Raw genomic sequence first — 13,114 nt, 5'->3', positions numbered from 1 at the left:
GAAAACTGTTTTCTGCCCCTCCCAAAAGATAGAATTTGTAGATAACTGGCCCTCTTTCTGGGATTCTCCCACAAACAGGACCAAGCCTGGCCTGCTGAGGAGTGACGGACTCCATCCTAGCTGGAGGGGTGCTCTCATCTTATCTACGAACATAGACAGGGCTCTAACTCCTCTAGCTCCACAATGAAATAAGGTGCTGGCCAGGCAGCAGGCTGTTAGCCAGCCTGCCAGCTTAGTGGAGTCTGCCACTAGCACAGTTAGCGTAGTCAGCTCAGCTTTCCCCATTGAGACCGTGTCTGTGCCTCGATCTAGGTTGGGCAAAATTAAAAATGGCGGTGTTCGCTTCAGTAATCTTACTAGTATAAAGACCTCCTCCATTCCTGCCATTATTGAAAGAGATTGTGATACTTCACATCTCAAAATTGGGTTACTTAATGTAAAATCCCTCACTTCCAAGGCAGTTATAGTCAATGAACTAATCACTGATCATAATCTTGATGTGATTGGCCTGACTGAAACATGGCTTAAGCCTGATGAATTTACTGTGTTAAATGAGGCCTCACCCCCTGGTTACACTAGTGACCATACCCCCCGTGCATCCGGCAAAGGCGGATGTGTTGCTAACATTTACGATAGCAAATTTCAATTTACAAAAAAAAAAACAATGACGTTTTCGTCTTTTGAGCTTCTAGTCATGAAATCTATGCAGCCTACTCAATCACTTTTTATAGCTACTGTTTACAGGCCTCCTGGGCCATATGCAGTGTTCCTTACTGAGTTCCCTGAATTCCTATCGGATCTTGTAGTCATAGCAGATAATATTCTAATTTTTGGTGACTTTAACATTCACATGGAAAAGTCCACAGACCCACTCCAAAAGGCTTTCGGAGCCATCATCGACTCAGTGGGTTTTGTCCAACATGTCTCTGGACCTACTCACTGCCACAGTCATACTCTGGACCTAGTTTTGTCCCATGGAATAAATGTTGTGGATCTTAATGTTTTTCCTCATAATCCTGGATTATCGGACCACCATTTTATTGCGTTTACAATTGCAACAAATAATCTGCTCAGACCCCAACCAAGGAAGATTAAAAGTCGTGCTATAAATTCTCAGACAACCCAAAGATTCCTTGATGCCCTTCCAGACTCCCTCTGCCTACCCAAGGACGTCAGAGGACAAGAATCAGTTAACCACCTAACCGAGGAACTCAATTTAACCTTGCGCAATACCCTAGATGCAGTTGCACCCCTAAAAATTAAAAACATCTGTCATAAGAAACTAGCTCCCTGGTATACAGAAAATACACCAGCTCTGAAGCAAGCTTCCAGAAAATTGGAACGGAAATGGCGCCACACTAAACTGGAAGTCTTCCGACTAGCTTGGAAAGACAGTACCGTGCAGTATCGAAGAGCCCTCACTGCTGCACGATCATCCTATTTTTCCAACTTAATTGAGGAAAATAAGAACAATCCGAAATTTCTTTTTAACACTGTCGCAAAGCGAACTAAAAAGCAGCATTCGCAAATGGAGGATGGCTTTCAATTCAGCAGTAATACATTTATGAACTTCTTTGAGGAAAAGATCATGATCATTAGAAAGCAAATTACGGACTCCTCTTTAAATCTGGGTATTCCTCCAGGGCTCCATTGTCCTGAGTCTGCACAACTCTGCCAGGACCTAGGATCAAGGGAGATACTAAAGTGTTTTAGTACTATATCTCTTGACATAATGATGAAAATAATCATGGCCTCCAAACCCTCAAGCTGCATACTGGACCCTATTCCAACTAAACTACTGAAAGAGCTGCTTCCTGTGCTTGGCCCTCCTATGTTGAACATAATAAACGGCTCTCTATCCACCGGATGTGTACCAAGCTCACTAAAAGTGGCAGTAATAAAGCCTCTCTTGAAAAAGCCGAATCTTGACCCAGAAATTATAAAAAACTATCGGCCTATATCGAATCTTCCATTCCTCTCAAAAATTTTAGAAAAAGTTGTTGCGCAGCAACTCACTGCCTTCCTGAAGACAAACAATGTATACGAAACGCTTCAGTCTGGTTTTAGACCCCATCATAGCACTGAGACTGCACTTGTGAAGGTGGTAAATGACCTTTTAATGACGTCAGACCGAGGCTCTGCATCTGTCCTCATGCTCCTAGATCTTAGTGCCGCTTTTGATACCATCGATCACCACATTCTTTTGGAGAGATTGGAAACCCAAATTGGTCTACATGGACAAGTTCTGGCCTGGTTTAGATCTTATCTGTCGGAAAGATATCAGTTTGTCTCTGTGAATGGTTCGTCCTCTGACAAATCAATTGTAAATTTCGGTGTTCCTCAAGGTTCCGTTCTAGGACCACTATTGTTTTCACTATATATTTTACCTCTTGGGGATGTCATTCGAAAACATAATGTTAAATTTCACCGCTATGCGGACGACACACAGCTGTACATTTCAATGAAACATGGTGAAGCCCCAAAATTGCCCTCGCTAGAAGCCTGTGTTTCAGACATAAGGAAGTGGATGGCTGCAAATTTTCTACTTTTAAACTCAGACAAAACAGAGATGCTTGTCCTAGGTCCCAAGAAACAAAGAGCTCTTCTGTTGAATCTGACAATTAATCTGGATGGTTGTACAGTCGTCTCAAATAAAACTGTGAAGGACCTCGGCGTTACTCTGGACCCTGATCTCTCTTTTGAAGAACATATCAAGACTGCTTCAAGGACAGCTTTTTTCCATCTACGTAACATTGCAAAAATCAGAAACTTTCTGTCCAAAAATGACGCAGAAAAATTAATCCATGCTTTTGTTACTTCTAGGCTCGACTACTGCAATGCTCTACTTTCCGGCTACCCGGATAAAGCACTAAACAAACTTCAGTTAGTGCTAAATACGGCTGCTAGAATCCTGACTAGAACCAAAAAATTTGATCATATTACTCCAGTGCTAGCCTCCCTACACTGGCTTCCTGTTAAGGCAAGGGCTGATTTCAAGGTTTTACTGCTAACCTACAAAGCATTACATGGGCTTGCTCCTACCTATCTTTCCGATTTGGTCCTGCCGTACATACCTACACGTACGCTACGGTCACAAGACGCAGGCCTCCTAATTGTCCCTAGAATTTCTAAGCAAACGGCTGGAGGTAGGGCTTTCTCCTATAGAGCTCCATTTTTATGGAATGGTCTGCCTACCCATGTGAGAGACGCAGACTCAGTCTCAACCTTTAAGTCTTTACTGAAGACTTATCTCTTCAGTAGGTCCTATGATTAAGTATAGTCTGGCCCAGGAGTGTGAAGGTGAACGGAAAGGCTGGAGCAACGAACCGCCCTTGCTGTCTCTGCCTTGTCGGTTTCCCTCTTCCCACTGGGATTCTCTGCCTCTAACCCTTTTACAGGGGCTGAGTCACTGACTTACTGGTGTTCTTCCATGCCGTCCATGGGAGGGGTGCGTCACTTGAGTAGGTTGAGCCACTGACGTGGTCTTCCTGTCTGGGTTGGCGCCCCCCCTTGGGTTGTGCCGTGGCGGAGATCTTTGTGGGCTATACTCGGCCTTGTCTTCGGACGGTAAGTTGGTGGTTGTAGATATCCCTCTAGTGGTGTGGGGGCTGTGCTTTGGCAGAGTGGGTGGGGTTATATCCTGCCTGTTTGGCCCTGTCCGGGGGTATCATCGGATGGGGCCACAGTGTCTTCTGATCCCTCCTGTCTCAGCCTCCAGTATTTATGCTGCAGTAGTTTATGTGTCGGGGGGCTAGGGTCAGTCTGTTACATCCGGAGTATTCTCTTGTCTTATCCGGTGTCCTGTGTGAATGTAAATATGCTCTCTCTAATTCTCTCTTTCTCTCTTTCTTTCTTTCTCTCGGAGGACCTGAGCCCTAGGACCATGCCTCAGGACTACCTGGCATGATGACTCCTTGCTGTCCCCAGTCCACCTGGCCATGCTGCTGCTCCAGTTTCAACTGTTCTGCCTGCGGCTACGGAACCCTGACCTGTTCACCGGACGTGCTTGTTGCACCCTCGACAATTACTATGATTATTATTATTTGACCATGCTGGTCATTTACGAACATTTTAACATCTTGACCATGTTCTGTTATAATATCCACCCGGCACAGCCAGAAGAGGACTGGCCACCCCTCATAGCCTGGTTCCTCTCTAGGTTTCTTCCTAGGTTTTTGGCCTTTCTCAGGAGTTTTTCCTAGGGAGTTTTTCCCAGCCACCGTGCTTCTTTCACATGCATTGCTTGCTGTTTGGGGTTTTAGGCTGGGTTTCTGTACAGCACTTTGAGATTTCAGCTGATGTACGAAGGGCTATATAAATAAATTTGATTTGATTTGATTTGATTTACTAGCTGACCAAATGACATCTGCATCTCTAGCCGTGTATAGCCACCGAAAAACGATATGAGGAGAAAAAGTCAGTCACTCACCCACTCCTCCAATGGCATGACATGACATCCTCCTAGCTATCTAGCTAATGTTAGGCTCCGTGTTTTTAGCTTGCTACATAAATAGATATGCTCGCCTATTAACCACGTTATGACTGACTTGTGATCATTGCCTTTGCTAGTTTGATTGTATTGACATTCCCAGCCTTAGTTACATTCGTCCCATTTTTTTGTCCATAATATTGAATCATTGAAACTGAAACAGTGCTTTCCGAATGGAGGCAGCAAACAATGTACTAGGCCAGCTGTGATTTACAACCTGTTAGCAATATTCTTTGGACTGCCAAGACATGTATTTGTGAATTATATTAATAATGCATTGAACTGCATCCATCAATTCTGACAATGCCTTAGTGTACGGCATGGAACGCTGAGTCAATTATAACCTATTTTTTAAAAACACCTTATAATGTTGGTTTTGTAGCATAAACTGGGAATTTGATATGTTTGACTGATATTATGATAGTTTGTTTCATATCTGCAAAGTAGTTAAAACGCTATCAGTTCCACTTTAAACTTTAGGTCACCGGTTACTATGTGTGCTAAACATGAAATGTTTTTTTGCAATGGGAAGTAATTGTTGAACATTTTGATTGGGAAATGCTTAATGGTTGTGTTTATGTATTGTTATGATTGGGACCTACTGGCTTATTATGTTAGAGTTTATGGACTGCTTATCCTTTAACATCATGATGTCTGTGACTGCTGTCTTTCCATCGGCCATATGCAGTGGTGTAGTGTTGCCTGGAGAAGTGGGTATACTCTAATTTTGCCCAAAAGTTCCCAAGCGGCCAGCCCAGCGAAAGAAAGGTACCCTGTGTGAAAAATCCTATGTTTTTTTTATTTTATTTTTTAACTTTGGAGCAACTTTGACTGGGGATGGGGGTTCATGTCTGAAATTGCATTTTTTTTACCCCCTAGTTTTTGTAAAATAATAGTGAAGACATCAAAACTATGAGATAACATATGGAATCATGTAGTAACCAAAAATGAGTTCCCACATATGCTGAGCACTTGTTGGCTGCTTTTCCTTCACTCTACGGTCTAACTCATTCCAAACCATCTCAATTGTGTTTAGGTCATCTGATGCAGCACTCCATCACTCTCCTTCTTGGTCAAATAATCCTTACCAAGCCTGGAGGTGTGTTGGTTCATTGTCCTGTTGAAAAACAAATGATTGTCCCACTAAGCGCAAACCAGATGGGATGGTGTATCGCTGCATAATGCTATGGTAGCCATGCTGGTTAAGTGTGCCTTGAATTCTAAATAAATCACAGACATTGTCCCCAGCAAAGCACCCCCACACCATCACACCTCCTCCTCCATGCTTCACGGTGGGAACCACACATGCTGAGATCATCCGTTCACCTCTGCGTCTCACAAGACATGGTGGTTGGAACCAAAAATCTCAAATTCAGAACATAGGACAGATTTTCACCGGTCTAATGTCCATTGCTCGTGTTTCTTGGCCAAGCAAGTCTCTTCTTATTATTGGTGTTCTTTTATTAGTGGTTTCTTTGCAGCAATTTGACCATGAAGGCCTGATTCACACAGTCTCCTCTGAATAGTTGATGATGAGATGTGTCTGTTACTTGAACTCTGTGAAGCATTTATTTGGGCTGCAATTTCTGAGGCTGTTAACTCTAATGAACTTATCCTCTGCAGCAGTGGTAACTCTGGGTCTTCCTTTCCTGTGGTGGTCCTCATGAGAGCCAGTCTCATCATAGCGCTTGATGGTTTGTGCGACTGCACTTGAAAAAACTTTCAAGGTTCTTGAAACATTCTTAAAGTAATGATGGACTGTCGTTTCTCTTTGCTTATTTGAGCTGTTGTTGCCATAATATGGACTTGGTCTTCTACCAAATATGGCTATCTTTGTTATACCACCCCTAACTTGTCACAACACAACTGATTGGCTCAAACACATTAAGAAGGAAAGAAATTCCACTATTTAACTTTAACATGGAACACCAGTTAATTGAAATGCATTCCAGGTGACTACCTCAGGAATCTGGTTGAGAGAATGCCAAGAGTATCCATATCAGGGCTCAGGCTAAGACCCAGATGCAGACACAGGAGGCAGATAGTACGAGTCTCAGAGTTCATTATAGTTCAAGGGGCAGGCATCAGGCAGGTAGAGTCATGCAGGTACAGAACGGCGGGCAGGATCAGGGTCAGGCCAGGCAGAAAGGTCAGGAAACAGGAGACAAAGGTCTGTGATATAGAGGTTTAATTCTAGATACACGGAGAGTGCGTGGCAGCAGAAGGCGAACAGCAGAGGGGCTAAGAACCTTAGAGATGGGGAAAAGTCTGAAAACTGTGGGAAAAGTTTGCGGGACTCCACCCAGAGGAGCAGATCCCGAGTGGACAGCTATACCCTCTGCCCAAGACGGTAGCGGGAGCAGGGGGTCCGGTGGCGGTCCGCCTGTTGTTTAAACCTAGAAATGGTCTTGAGAAGAGCGGCCTGGGCTCTCTTTCAGGTACGGTGACAGCGACGGACGAACATCTGGGTAGAAGGTATGCTGACCTCTTGCACCGGGAAGAACGGGGGCTGACATCACAGGAAACACTTAAAAGGCAAGAGACCCGTAGCAGAACTGGGAAGGGTGTTGCGGGCATATTCCACCCACTCAAGTTGCTGGCTCCAGGTGGTGGGATTGGTGTAGACAAGGCAGCGAATAGTCATCTCCAGGTCCTGATTGGCACACCAAGAATGGCTGTTCCGCCCCTTCTAACCAGTGCATTCACTCCTCCAATGCCATCTTGACAACAAGTAATTCTCAATTTCCAACGTCATAGTTCCTCTCAGCGGGGTTAAGATGATGGGAAAGGAAGGTGCAGGGATACAGCTCCTGGTCCTGGGCAGAATGCAGGACAGGACAACCCCAACTCTGACATCCGAGGCGTCGACCTCCACCACAAACTGACGGGACGGGTCCGGATGGATTAAGATTGGGGCTGTAGGGAATCACTGCTTGAGGTCTGAGAACGCCCAGTCAGCTACTGGAAACCATATGAACGGAACCTTGGAAGAGGTGAGTTCAGAGAGGGGGGAAGCAAGGGTGCTGTAACCCTGGACAATACAATGGTAGAAATTGGTAAACCCCAGGAAACGTTGCAGCTGCACTCTGGATGTGGATTGAGGCCAATCCACCACTGCTCTTACCATGTCAGGGTCCATCTGAATATTCCCTGCAGCGATGACGTATCCTAGGAAGGAAATGGTGGAGTGATGGAACTCACATTTCTCCACCTTCATGAAAAGCTGGTTCTCCAGGAGACTAATAAATGAGGATGTCATCGAGGTAGACAAACAAGTCGGTTTAACATGTCTCTTACCACATCATTGAACAGGGCCTGGAACACTGCGGGAGCATTGGTCAGTCCGAACGGCATCACCAGGTACTCTTAGTGCCCGCTAGCCATGTTAAAGGCAGACTTCCACTCATCTCCTTCCCGTATCCGAATAAGATGGTAGGCATTCCGAAGGTCCAACTTGGAGAAGATGATCGCCCCCAAGAGAGAATCAAAAGCTGAGGAGATGAGTGGTAGCGGGTAATGTTTTTTAACCGTAATGTCATTGAGTCACCGGATAGTCGATACACGGACGCAGGATCTTGTCCTTCTTCTCCACAAAGAAGAACCCTGCATCGGCAGTGGAGGAAGATAGACGCATAATTCTTGCAGCAAGTGAGTCCTATACCGTTCAATATTCCCTTCCATTGCTTTGGTCTCCTGACCCGATAGGGAATAAAGTCGCCGCCAAGGTGGTGCAGTGCCCAGGAGAAGGTCGATAGCACAGTCGTAGGGCTGATGCGGCGGAAGAGATGTTGCTCCGGCAGAGTTGAAAATGTCCCGTAAGTCCTGGTACTCCACGGGAATGGCGGAGAGATCCAAGGTTTTTCCCAAGCCAGCAGGGAGACGTCCCGGGGCAGGCTGCGCCAACTTCAGACAATGTGCATGGCAAAACGGGCTCCAACCCATGATGGACCCCGTAGCCCAGTCAATAAGAGGATTGTGTCTCTGGAGCCATGAAAACCCCAAAACCATGGGTACATGAGGAGACTCCTGGAGCAGGAACTGCATGTATTCACTCAGGCTGCCTGACACTTGTAGGTGGATAGGACTCTGCCAATAGAGCGCCCATCCAGTGCACTGATGTCCATCGGAATGGAAAGGGGTTGAGTGGAGATACCCAGCTCCGACACCAGGGTAGTGTCCATAAAGCTCTCATCAGCCTCGGAGTCAATGAGCACCCGGATGGATTTGGACTGGCCTCCCCACAACAGGGTATCAGAGGGGTTTACAAGTAGTAAGGGATTGGAAACTCCCTGTATGGCTCACCAGTGTACTTGTACCTACTGATGAGCCTGGTCTTTTAATGAGCAGGTAGATAAGAAATGTCCCGTAGCTCCACAATACAGACAGCTCTTGGTGTTTAGTCTGCGTAAGTGCTCAGCAGGAGACAATCTAGCCCTGCCCAGTTGCATGGGCTCCGGAGGTGAGTCGGCAGCCCTCTGTGATTCCCGAGAGAATTCTGGTGACATTGGATTCACAGAAATGTAGACTTCAGGGATTTACGGGATTTCTCGGAGGTAAGGTGAAAATCGAGGGTGACAGGGAACAGACTCCTTCTCCATCCTACGTCCCCATAGCCGCCCATCGATCTGGATGGTCAAGGCTATGAGGGAGTCGAGATCGATGGGCAGCTCCCGGGCTGCGAGCTCGTCTTAAATCACCTCCGATAATCACGGAGGTGATTACACGCTGGTAGGACTACACGCTGGTAGGACTTGATGGGATAAGGCAAACTGGCAACAGACAAACAGAAAACGCAGGTATAAATACACCGGATATAATGGGGGAAAATGGGAAACACCTGGTGGGGGGTGGAGACAAGCACAAGACAGGTGAAACAGATCAGGGTGTGACAGTCCAAAGCTGATATAGAGGCAAAGAGTGGCTACTTTAAAGAATCTCAAATTTAAAATATAGAGCCCCACCTGTTTTGAGCACCACAATTTTTTTTGAGCTTGCCTGTTTTGCATGTTAATTTGGCATTAATACGTATCACATATTTAGTTAATAAAGCTGCATACACACAAAATGCAGGTGTTTCAGCCTAGCTCAGTGCTTCTGTGGTGGTGGGGCGAGCCAGCCGAAAATACGGCGTGTTGCACCGTGATTGGCTCAGTGTTCTGTCACTCATGGGGACAGTAAATCATCGCAAAGTTTAAGTGTTTAGTAAGGGTAGACATCCAAAATTTCAGCCCTTTGGGTCCTGACATATAGTTATATTACAAGTGCCCTTCCAGTAGCTTTGATTGGACTGATCATGTCAACATCTTACTTTCAAAGTCTTAGCTAGCAGTCATCATCATGAATCAAGTCGACAATCTACTGGCAAATCCTTTTTAATACTTGTCATATGAAGAGAAATTATAGATATAACGTATCGGTGCTCATCGGCCATTGGACATGAAGATTGCACAAGTTGGAAGTCGCTAATTCAACAATGAGTCATTTGGAAGGAATCATTGGCTAACTGCATGCGTTGCAAAGAAACCACTAACGTTAGCCTGCTATTCAATGTAGTGGCTGTGTGCTTTTTTTTTCTTCTCGAGTTCCCACCATAAATTCAGAGAATGCCAGACTTTTGATGACAAAGTTTGATAACATTTGCCCACCAAGGACCGCTGCACCACCTTCACAATGGTTCCTGCTATAAGTTCCTTGAAGAAACCTTGAAAAAGGTTATTCGAAGAACCCCTTAATGGTTCCTTGAAGAACCTTTTGGGGTTGATTTTTTTTAACTCCCTGTCCACCCTCCCTCCATTCTAAAAAAATATTTTAATAACAATATTGACAGTATTGATTTAAATAATTCATTGTTTATTTAGTGGCACCACAAATAGGAATGAATATTTACAAAACAATTTACCAAACAAAACAAATTACAAAATTGCAACATTTCTGCAGACATGTTAGACCATAATAAATAATACATGTATTTTGTATAGTGCTTTTCATTACAATTAAAACAAATATAAATAATGATGTACAATAAAAACATACATTAAAAATGAATCATAGGTAAACTAAAAATATTGTAGATTTGATGCTAAATACAGATTTTTTTTTTCTTGCTTTAGTGTGTGTGTGTGTGTGTGTGTGTGTGTCCAACAACCACTTGCCCATGTTAGGAAGATTGCCATCTTTATGACCGGCCCTGGTAACTTCACCCCAACTTTTCTTATCCCCAGAACACAGTAACTTAAAACTTGGATCAGTCTAAAACTTTGCACATGCACTGCTGCCATCTAGTGGACAAAATCTAAATTGCACCTGTGCTGGAGTAATACATTATGGCCTTTCTCTTGCATTTCAAAGATGATGGTACATATTCTCCTACATTCCTTTTACATTTCCACAAACTTCAAAGTGTTTCCTTTCAAATGGTACCAAGAATATGCATATTCTTGCTTCAGGGCCTGAGCTACAGGCAGTTAGATTTGGGTATGTCATTTTAGGCGAAAATTGAAAAAAAGGGGCGGATACTCAAGAGGTTTTAAGAACAAGTGTTTTTCTGACATTTTGGGGAAATTTAACTGAAAATAAAAATACAGCCCTAGCAGAGCCCCAAGTACCATGGGGACATTCTCTAGGGTGTGGATGTTCTCCACATCAAAGGCCAGCGTGATTTCACTCTCATGGTGAAATGGATTTCTGCCAATGTGCAGTAAAGGAGTGGGGAGCGGTGAAATCTGTGTCAACAAAAGTAAGAAAAGATTAATACACATACAAAGAACATAAATGTTCAGTAGTAGCTTAATATAAGCATGCACACCTATGTTTATGAAGAAACAGATTATTTGTGCATAGGCATACATTGTCATGGACATAAAGGCCACTCGGGTCATTGAAGAGGTAGGGCAAGAGCAGAATCGCTGCTGTGGTCTCGAGTCCTAGTAAAGTAAAGCAATGATCTTACTACACTTGCTAATTTTATTGCAAAATACATTAGAGAAAGGGAAGGAATAAGAGCAAATATCCCTTTGTGCCTCTTCTGCATTGTCCTTCAGGAACTGTCGACATAGCAAGATGATGTCCTCACCCCTGCCTCGCCTCTCTACCTCTGCTAGTCCTTGAATTATCTTTTTGTCTATATCCATTCCATGGACTTGATTCATTTCTGAGAAGATCTGAAAATATCATTTGCACACATTTGTATGCTAATAGATTTCAGTTTGTATTGACTACTGTGTCGGTTAAATGTACACTTCAAATGCAGCTGTCCTACTACATATCCGTACCTTCTTCCTGATCCCAATTGCATTGTGTCCATGTTCCGTCCTATAAGAATTTCAAAGGAAGAGATAATGTGTCAAAGAACAGTCTTACAAGCATTAATATATATATACACACACACACAGTGAGGGGAAAAAAGTATTTGATCCCCTGCTGATTTTGTACGTTTGCCCACTGACAAAGAAATGATCAGTCTATAATTTTAATGGTAGGTTTATTTGAACAGTGAGAGACAGAATAACAAAATAATACAGAAAAACGCATGTCAAAAATGTTAGAAAATGATTAGCATTTTAATGAGGGAAATAAGTATTTGATCCCCTCTCAATCAGAAAGATTTCTGGCTCCCAGGTGTCTTTTATACAGGTAACGAGCTGAGATTAGGAGCACACTCTTAAAGGGAGCGCTCCTAATCTCAGTTTGTTAACTGTATAAAAGACACCTGTCCACAGAAGCAATTAATCAATCAGATTCCAAACTCTCCACCATGGCCAAGACCAAAGAGCTCTCCAAGGATGTCAGGGACAAGATCGTAGACCTACACAAGGCTGGAATGGGCTACAAGACCATCGCCAAGCAGCTTGGTGAGAAGGTGACAACAGTTGGTGCGGTTATTCGCAAATGGAAGAAACACAAAAGAACTGTCAATCTCCCTCGGCCTGGGGCTCCATGCAAGATCTCACCTCGTGGCATTGCAATGATCATGAGAACGGTGAGGAATCAGCCCAGAACTACACGGGAGGATCTTGTCAATGATCTCAAGGCAGCTGGGACCATAGTCACCAAGAAAACAATTGGTAACACACTACGCCGTGAAGGACTGAAATCCTGCAGCGCTCGCAAGTTCCCCCTGCTCAAGAAAGCACATATACATGCCCGTCTGAAGTTTGCCAATGAACATCTGAATGATTCAGAGGACAACTGGGTGAAAGTGTTGTGGTCAGATGAGACCAAAATGGAGCTCTTTGGCATCAACTCAACTTGCCGTGTTTGGAGGAGGAGGAATGCTGCCTATGACCCCAAGAACACCATCTCCACCGTCAAACATGGAGATGGAAACATTATGCTTTGGAGGTGTTTTTCTGCTAAGGGGACAGGACAACTTCACCGCATCAAAGGGACGATGGACGGGCCACGTACCGTCAAATCTTGGGTGAGAACCTCCTTCCCTCAGCCAGGGCATTGAAAATGGGTCGTGGATGGGTATTCATTCCAGCATGACAATGACCCAAAACACACGGCCAAGGCAATAAAGGACTGGCTCAAGAATTAAGGTCCTGGAGTGGCCTAGCCAGTCTCCAGACCTTAATCCCATAGAAAATCTGTGGAGGGAGCTGAAGGTTCGAGTTGCCAAACGTC

The sequence above is a fragment of the Salmo trutta genome, chromosome 4 (assembly GCF_901001165.1).
Source record: "Salmo trutta chromosome 4, fSalTru1.1, whole genome shotgun sequence".
Taxonomy (NCBI): Eukaryota; Metazoa; Chordata; class Actinopteri; order Salmoniformes; family Salmonidae; genus Salmo; species Salmo trutta.
This window is presented reverse-complemented; position numbering follows the sequence as displayed.